The sequence below is a fragment of the Pholis gunnellus genome (genome assembly GCF_910591455.1).
Source record: "Pholis gunnellus genome assembly, chromosome: 13".
NCBI classification, from domain to species: Eukaryota; Metazoa; Chordata; class Actinopteri; order Perciformes; family Pholidae; genus Pholis; species Pholis gunnellus.
Genome location: NC_136540.1, coordinates 15,974,461 through 15,984,722, shown reverse-complemented (window position 1 = coordinate 15,984,722; position 10,262 = coordinate 15,974,461).

The following is a 10,262-nucleotide window of genomic DNA, read 5'->3' as shown; positions in this document are numbered from 1 at the left end:
AGTGAAGAACTGGATGAGTGGCAAGTTCACCTGCAGTCCATTGTAAAGCCTCCACCCTGACCAAAAATAAAAAAATATGACCCTAACAGAGCACACGAAAAAGTGCCACAGTCACATTTTCAGTTAAAAAAAAATAACAGAAAGACCAAGGTTAGAATGACGGACTTTCAAAAAGGTGACAACGGAGACATATTACTATCCCTCTTCCCCACTCATCTTGCACATTGAAATACACTTCAATAGCCAAGTTCAAAAAAATGAATATTGTAAAATAACTAACCTACTTTGACGAGACAACACGAATAGGGTAAGGAGCTCAAATGATCTTACATATAAAAACGCTTTTACTGAAGAAAAGTGAAGTCATTTTGAATGCTAGGAAGCTCTTAAAAGCGCGAGAAGAATCAAACTGTTTGTCACCATTTGTGCAGTCCACGGAGGTCCAACTTTGCCTCCCATTTAAATGTGGCAGCATGGAACAATGAGCTGAGAGTCCGAGCGGTAATCCAGCCGACTTAATTCCAGAGGTAGAACAGCACGCGGGACATCGGTGGTCTTTGCAGGAATGAAGCCGGGAACAGAGCAGAGACATGGACACAGACAGACAGAGATTCCTCTTCTGCCTCCGATGGCACGCTCCTTTCCCACAGTCCTCACCGAACCCCCCCTCCCTCCTCCTCCTCCCCCTCCTCCTCCCATCCAAAGTCAGCGAGTGGTTGTGAGAGTATGTGTGCGTGAATTCCAGCAGCCACCATCAGTAGAGGTGACATTCATGAGCGAGAGGGAGAGGGAGAGGGAGGGAGAGAGAGAGAGAGAGAGAGAGCAAAAAGAGCGAGGGAGACAGGAGGGAAGGAGGGAGGAAGGGAGGGAGGAAGGGAGGGAGGGAGGTAGAGGCTGTGATGTGTGAGAATGAGCTTGACTGGGAGAGGGAATGGGTGAGAGACGGGCAACAGCCACTTCACAAAAATCATTGCTCGCAGAGGCTACAATTTTGTTATTTTTACAGCAACGACCCCTTAAAAAAAAGAAAAACTCAATCATTCTGACTGCTCTTCTGAGTGCCAGAGGGAGGGAGAAAGAAAGAGTGCTTGAGGTACAGATTGTGACGGTTCTCTGTCTTCACGAGTGGAACGGCATCACCATGTGTCGCATGCATTCACAGCATTTGTTGTAGCATCTTCCCTGCGTGTATAATGATCTGTCCCTAGTCAGTATTCTTCTTCATTCCGACGCTGACACCCGCTCATACAGCAGTAACCTCCATGGTCTGCCTGTGATTTGTTCCCCTGAGCTCCTCCACATGAAATGGAGGCAAAAAAATAAAGTGACTTTGTTCCCTGAAACTGGCATTTTGTGTCTGACATATCTGACTGCTGGCTTACGCTAACCCTGACAGAAACATGAGCTCGGACAGATTGAGTTAGACAGCTAACCCTGCCAACACACACACACACACACACACACACACACACACACACACACACACACACACACACCCCCCCCCCCCCCCCCCCCCCCCCCCCCCCCCCCCCCCCCCCCCCCCCCCCCCCCCCCCCCCCCCCCCCCCCCCCCCCCCCCCCCCCCCCCCCCCCCCCCCCCCCCCCCCCCTGCAAAAGACTCATAACGAACAACAAACGTGGATATTTTTGCAGAGTGTTTTCACGCAGCTTCCTCATTTGTTCTACTTGCATTTAGATACAAATGCAAGGGCTGACATAAAAGATTTCTTTAATAATTTAGGAACTTCCACGAGTATCAGTAGAGAGCACAAATCATGCTGACATACTTTTGCAGGAAATAGCGGATTCTGGTAAATGACAATGCCCTGCAGTCAAGCATTTCCTCATCTTGTTGAGTTGCAACAAAAACAAGCTTTATGCTTAGCATTTTCATTGCGCAAAACAACCCGATTGTAGACAAATAGTATGTTTGGAGTAATGCAGTTCTTAGCGAGTCTTTTCAAATATTTACATAGATTTCTATAAAAGGGAATTATCGAAGGATGTTTAATATAAGGCACTGCATTCTTTTGGCGGAATGTAAAGTGGATGTTAATGGTGTGATCACGTATGAATTGTTCAGCAGGAAGCATGTTCGCCTTCAGTGTAAGAGTACACTGATGCATACGTTAGCTTGGTGAATCAGGGCCGCGATGTGAAAAGCTCATTCACTGTCAAAGACATCGTCATAGCCCGCCATGAATCTGAACAAGTGGACATAATAAACACTGTGAGCATCTCCGGTCCAGCCCCCTCAGACTCAAACGCCAATAAATCAACTTATCCGAGAGCTAATCAATCCAATTTTATTTGTCATGGCACCTCTTTTAAAAAGCCAATTGCATAGAAACCAGCATAGGAAAGCAACTTGAAAATGCAAGGTCGATTCAAATCGTTTCGAACAACGCCGAGCAAGGTCACTGTCTGTCAGGTCGTGATTGACAGGTGACAGCGGATGTCTGGTCCCCACGGAGGGACGAGAGCACAAGGGGGGGGGGGGGGGGGGGAATGAGATGATGCAGTTTGCATCGACAAGCAAACAGAAAAGATCTTTTTTTTTTCTGCTTTTCTAATGATTCATTCCTTCCTGCGTTCTCCAAACCATGCGTGCCCCTTGCCTTCTTTCTCCGGTTCGAGAATCAATCTCCTAATGGACTTACAAACATTGCCAAAAGGTTGTTCTCCTTTTCGCTTCCTCCAATCACAAGTACATGCCAAGTTACACCAAAAGAAAGCTAAGTGGGGATTCTTGGGACAACAGACGATCTCAAGGTTAACAAGTGTTTCCATCATAATGAAATTTCCTGCCAAAATCTAAGTGGACTCATTAAGAGTAAAACCACTTTTCACGTCTTCCTAAGAGCTATCACCTGTATGAACACACCCAAACTATCAACCAAAAACCCATTATGTCAGGACTCTATGTTACTGCCATTAGTTATTTCCAATTTATTACCATATAAATGTTATTCTTTTGTCGTGCTCATATATAATTTGTGCACAGCTAGCACCCGCTTCAACGAGTGTCTTAAACTCTAATCATATTCAGGGTTTACTGTGCGGGCTGCCTCAGCCCTCCTGTCACTATTGAACCCTCTGTGTTGAAGTGGAGGAGAAACAATCTGCATAAATCAAAATGAAAGAAAGGAAATGAAAAAATAGCAAATAACCATTCCGTCACGTGTCCATGTATGAATTGTCATCATCTGAGTGACGCACACTGGGGGATTAAATGCAGATGTTTTGCTAAAAAACAATCCATGTCACAATCCCTGCATGCACATCAATTCACGTGGAAGCCGAGGGTATTAAAAGTATATCCGCTTTGAAAGTGCTTTACGTTGAAATGTATTAACGGTATAACGGTTTCCACGTGTTACCTCACGAAGACTTCTATAATCTAGTGGTGGAAAGTAACCAAGTACATTTACTCAAGTACCGTACTTAGTACAGTTTTGAGGTACTCTGCTTAACTCTACTTTACATGAGTATTTCTACTTCATGCTACCCCATACTTCTACTCTACTACATTTTATGTAATCCACCAAAATGTAAACAGTTTCCATTATTTCGCAAAAACAGATTTCTGTATTTGTGCTTTTTTGACTGTGCTTTTCTCATTGGGTGAGAAGGAGGTGATGTCACATACTTCTGTGCACCAATCAGGATCAATCTAGTGTCTGTGAAATAAACGATCAAGTGAACAATGAATGAACAGGATTAATCAAGTACACAATTACTTGATGGATCCCCAAAAAATTGACATAGATCAAAAGTGAACATTTTATTTTAGCCCTATAAAGCAAAAATCCCCAAATGTGTTCATTTATACTGAAATGTAGGCAGTATGGTTGCTGCAAGGTGTCCTTTAAACCAGGTCCGATATGCTATAATATTAAGTACCTATGCTGAAAAGCCCGAGTTCGGACATGCAGTCATGTTTACGTAAACACACACAAAGCCAGAAAGAGTGAAGCACATCAAAACAATTGGCCTAGTTCTGTCACTTTCTTCCTCCTCTCTTCATCACTCTCTCTCGCTCTCTCTCTCTCTCTCCTTCAGTCCCCTCTCAGCTCATCACGCTGTCCACAGATGACAGGAGGTATTCTTCGTTAATCCCCCTCCATTATGCGACCATGTGGAATCTGACTGAGGCCCGCTTCTTGCATACAAAAATAATATTTCCAATGTCCATGACCCATGGGTGAGTTGCTCATTAACTTTGAGCCGCACGTATCATTCTCAGTTTCATTCTTTATTTAGCCCTGTTCAGATCCGTCTCCGCGTAATTAGTTTTTAATCGTGAGAATTACTTGGTGTGTGTGAGACAGATGCAGATTCTTTTTCTGTCTGTTTTTTTTTTTTTTTACTGTTCAACTGATCTTGATTTTGACTCGCTGTGAATCAGGCTCTTTTTTTTCCTCCACATTGCGGGTTTGGCATTTTAAGCAATGCCAATTATGCCGGATTTTTTTTAAAAATGAAATTCCTTACTCAATATATTCATAATTATTTTACGTTTTGTGTTGCCTAGCTGTGTTGGAGAAGCAAAATTAGAAACAGTAATCTATCATCGTTTTCATTTACATTGATATTCTAAAAACACAACGATTATAGCCGCTTTAAGAGCTCATGTAGACCCAACATACACAAAACGTTCCACTAATAGTCAGAGCAACCTCTATTCATCTGTTGTTTATTACAGCCATCACAGACTTCGGTCTCCAATTGTAGTCTTGTATTACAACCATTTGACCTGAAAACAAAATTCAAAGGTTTAACTTTTCTAAAGTTATTCTGTATCAGTAAACCGTAAGAATTAACAAACAGGAAGAGGAACTCAGCTCTTCCACATTCTATTTGCAAGTGGGGCGCTATCTTTTCTCATTGCCTTCATCTCCGCTGTTGCCTGAGGTAAAGTCTCAGCAGGTAAAGCTGCAGGATTAAACTTGCCTGTCTCGGAGCGAGTAAAGATGGCTTGAAGAAAGCAGATTTAGGAAGGCCTCTGTGTTGGTGCTGTTTTAAGCCCACTGTCACCCCAGCTGGTTCAACCATCACCACCCTAACCCCCTTCATTCTCTCCTGTGGGATCCCCTTCACCGCTGGCAGCTACTGCTGTGATGACTGATAGAGCAGCTGATGTGGAGGAAGACAAGGGGTATACTTTTAAATGTGTTTTATTTGACCTTTTGTCCTCACGAGCATCCTGAAAATACTTTACCTTTTTTTTTTTACCTTTGCGTGCAAACGGTATACTTTCGCGTGCATTCTCGCTAACGTACAAATCTTAGCATCAAAATAAGGCTTCAAATTCATTCATTCATTTTGCTCGCCGTAAAAACAAGTAACATTATATTACACGACTCTGGACTGCAGCCGCGGCATTCTGGACAGTTGTATACAGACTGCAGCTGTAGGTGTACAGCTCCCCAAAAGTGACGCCAAAACATCTCTATCGCCCCTTGGTGGCTGGCTGTTAGTTTAGGAAGTGCTTGGTTTTATATGCAGGGCGTTTAATCGTCAAAATCGCAGTTCATCATGATCAAATACATGTGGGAAGCTGAAATCGGGATCTCGATTAATATCGGAGTAATTGTGCAGCCTTATGTCCGTCATAATCTGGAGAAACTTATGGCATACATATTATTTTGATGCTCAGCGCATTCGAAACAGCTTCTGGTTTAAAAAACTAGAGCATTTGATTGAATTTTAATAAAATACAAATATGTGATGAAATATATTCCCTCTGAAAGAAGACCCAGCTTGATGAAGGTCCTCTCAGCTGTGCCTTCAGTCTGCAGCCTGGACCGAACACTAAGGTCCGGATGGAGTAAATGGTGGCATTCTTTATCCTCTAAAATAATCGTCTGTCACTCAGCATTAGGAGACGTTTAGTTCAGTCTAATGATACTTTCAAAGCACTTAACTGTGTGACAAGAAAAACTGCCTCTGAACTTCCAAATGTTCCGTCCGTTTTGTTTAAAGTCACTTGATGCATTTAGAAGACACGTTTAACTACACAGTCAGATGCAACAGGGATGTTTAGTGTGATTAATCCAAGCCAGGCAGGGATGATCTCTGCTGTTCTATCATCAATCACTTTCTTCCTGCTCCGCGATTCCTCATTTCTATGGTATGAATGATGTGAATGAAAGCAGAAATAGGCCTATGTCAGATTAGGATGACCTTTCATTTCATGGATTAGGAATGGGATTGAACTGTTTGGGTTTAAATATAGTGACTCCGGATTTATGAACTAATCTAGCTGGAACCGAATCTCATCGTCCCTCCAAAACTGTTCTCAGTAAACACAAACAGTGAAGGAATGTGGAAATGAATGTGTGTTTATGCATGTGCATTCAGTGTGCACAAATATATGTAAATACTGCAGGTTTTTTTGTTATTATTGTGATGTATTCATGAATATATGAAGAGGCTCCACAGAGAACCACAGCTAAACAGGCATGCAGAAATAACACAGTCTAATGCCAGCAAAATGAGGTCACCTAAGTGGGTTTTGAGATTGGCTGTGTATTCAATATAAATATTGATTTTGTGGTGCTGGAGGTCTCTCTGGTGTTCCATCAGTCTTTTTGGCATTTCACTGCTCGACGTGTAGATCATAAGAATGACTCCTTCAGGATTCAGCACACATGATTGCATAATATCTTGACTGTTTCAGAAATGTGATTTCTCTCATTCTACTGATGACGGCAAACCATACAAAAAATCTAAAAATCTATGTGTGTGCCTCTGGTACTTATTTACGCAAAGGCTGTTATAACATCACTCCACTTTGGGGTGAGGAACTGATGTAGGAATGCAGCTTGGATGGTGGAGGAGAGAGGTGGTGGGTAGAAGCTGGCATGTCTTTGGGGTTCTCAAGTGGGCACCGCCCATCACAGATGTTCTGTTGAATTAGGATCATAACACCTCTAGAAGACTCCAAACTAACTTCTGGCACTGAAAGAAACCCTGTTCTCTCTACACTGAGCACTTTCTGCTGATTTTTACTTTTATTTTACACATTTCTCTCACAATCTTATGTCACAAGGTAAGCGTAGCTTAGCTTAATTCTTGCTCAGTTCTTCTCAAATGTGGGAGTAGACGCTCCAGTGCTTTGCACTCATTAGACTAGCATTACCGGCTTTTAAACAAAGGCTTTTATAAGTACATGACAAATCCATGACAAGATTCTGTGGCTTATTGAGTCAGTGAAACAGCATGCAAGCGGACTGAGCACAAACAAACTCCACCTCCGCACCTCTAAGATCAGTCAGGAAAAGCTGTTTAAAAGATGGAATATGAATATTTAACAAATCTGTAATGAAATATTTGTACAATAACGCTTTTTTTAGCTGTGTGACTCCATAATGTCAGTCTTTTGGTCAGTCCACCACTTTGGTCCAGACTGAAATATCTCTAACTAGCCATGAAATATTGTACAGACATTCATGGTTTCCAGAGGATGGATGCTGCTGACTTTGGTGATCTCCTGACTTTTCTTCGCCAACGGGAAGACATATTTGACTTTTAGTGAAATATCTAAAAAATGATTGGATGCATTGACAAATTACTTGGTGCAGATATCAATGTTGCCCAAACAATGTATTTCAATGAGTTTGGTGATCCACTGACCTTTCATCCAACACCACCAACCATGAGGTCAACATTTAATGGTCTCAACAACTATAGGAATGGTTTCCACAAAGTTTGGTACAGACGTTTTCATCTACTGCCATCATCGGGTAATTTCAATTTGTCCTGAAGTTTATGACAAAATACCTACAAAAAGACATCCCCATCAGCATCAGCTGTGCTTTCGGTCTAGCTTCTGGTTTAGTACTAAGAAGCATACGTTAGCATGCTAACACGCTAAACTGAAATGCGCAGAATTGCCTACTTTGACTTTTTAGCATGCCCTTACAAATTATGCATGGAGTACAATTGGGACGTACTACTTCTTCATAACAAAGTTGCATCAACTGTCATGTGGCACTGTGGTCAGTGCTCTCCCGGTGGCTCAGTCAATGTGACGTATCTTCTGCTGTGCAGAGGATTGTGGGTCAGAATAGCCAGAAAGGCATGCTGGCTTGCATACTGCCAAATGAGACCGGATGCAGTTTGACATCCTGGTATTTTGGCATACTGCATTTGACAAACTATGTAGACTTATTAAATCTTTTTCTGGCATACTAGTTAGAATACTGATGTTCGTATTCAGCTCAAAGCACTGTTGTGCTGAAATATATAGGCTCAGATGCATGGCTGCAGACTCTTAAGTCTTATATGTGCTTTGCTGCTAACTGTACTTGAATTTGTTATACCTTCTGTTTAGCCTTATCTGGTTTCTGAGTGTTGCTCAGCCTCTGTGACGGAAACATTTGTCCAAACATGCAAAATGATTGACGAGTGATGAAATGCCATGCCATTTGCAAAATAGCCAAAATAGCCAAAATAGCCAAAATAATGCCAGGAAAATAGATGCAATGCAAGAAATGTGTGCAAGCTCTCCAAACAGTGTCACCGGAAAACCTTTTCAGGTGAAGCATTTCTGTGTGATTTTGCTGTTAAGAATTACTTCAGTTCATGTTTGCTTAGTGACAGTTTATCTAACTTATATTAACATAGTTTTATTCCACAGTCTGTGCAGTGCTATCTTTCTGTGGGGTTGTTTTTCCACCCTTGATCTCTGTGCAAGGTGCACAGCTCATCTGTGCCACTGATACTGCTGGCATGGGCCTCAGTTTGTGGTCACTATAGTCTATTTCCAGCTGTTTTTCTCATCTGTCACACATATCAGGTGGTCACAGCAGCCATTGAACAAATCCACTTAAAGCCTTCAATGCTGGTGTAATTATTTCTAGTGCTACTTTCGATGTCCCCAAGGTTGAGTCAGAGGAAAGGTGAAAACATGTCATTATTTAGTTTTGAACTTTTATGTGCCCATGGTAGTTTCACTCTTTCTCAGGATCACCCTTCTTACACAGACAGTTAAACACATTTACACCTGCAGGCCGCCCAGTGTAACCAGTCTGATTGGTTGCTGCTGGGGGTTAAGGGCTTTGCTCAAGGGAACCTCAGTCGTTGTAACGCGTTGCGGGCGAGCCCTGTTCTCTAATGTTCCCCACCCAGGGTCAGTAACACTAATTAAGCTCCATTATTGTACTAAATAAATTAATAATATTTGTTTAAAAGCAGCACCAGTCAGTTTATTTCCTGTATTTCGGGAACATAGTAACCACAGCCCTGAAATATGCTTTAATTTTTTCTTTTAATCAAATATATATTTAGAGCTCGATTTAAAAGCATTAGTTGTGAGGCTTAGCGCAGGGCATTTTTAGTCGGATTACAGTTGGAGACATAATGTGTTCACAGTGAGACAGCACGTGCTTGATTATGGTACTGCAGAGAGCTGTTAACAGATTGAAAGCTCACGAACTTCCATGGAACGAGCATGACCTTTTACAGTTTTGGAGAGCAATAAGGGTGAGGAAATTAAAAGAAGAGATAAAACTAAACAGAAAATGGGTGTGGTTGACCTTTTAAAAGAGAAAATTATCATCTGGAGAATGGATGTCAACAGTTTATTAAATTAGATTAATACCGCCACAGCTCTCAGTTGTCTAAATCAACATGATACATCATTATTTCTGTAGCAGTGTTTTCTGTGGACTAATATTTGTAGACTTCTGCATAATACCAACAATTTGTCACGGACAGTGGGAGAGGAATGTCCAGGGACTTGTTGATTGTTAGTCGTCCAAGCATTCGACCCAAACCGCAGCATATATGCTCTACGTGATATATTGTGAGATATCTAAAGATTCCAGTTGAAAAACAATTGCATGCCAATGTTTTTGGCGGTGGCAAAAGCAACAGTAAAGCTGGACTCGATTTATTCCCGATACGCCCTTCCCAACAACCGGAGGAGGAATCTGAGATGGCAAAAGCGGAAGCGCAGCACCCACCCTGCGGTTCCCCTTGAGGTAAACACTGTCAGCTCTGTCAATAGTTTGTTTCGTTATCGCCATGTTGAGAACCATTTGGAGGCAATCGAAATCCTCCCAATCTCGTATCTTGCACCTTTAAGCAACATCGCAGATGTCATTAAAAGAAAGATTTGAAATGGGAACAGGATGGGAGAACCATATTTGTTTTCAAATACGGTGGTGTGCATATAATGTTAGCATACTCTGTCAAATAAAGTTGCATATGAAAAACAAATATGTTCCTAAAACATACAGAATGCACTTCAAATTC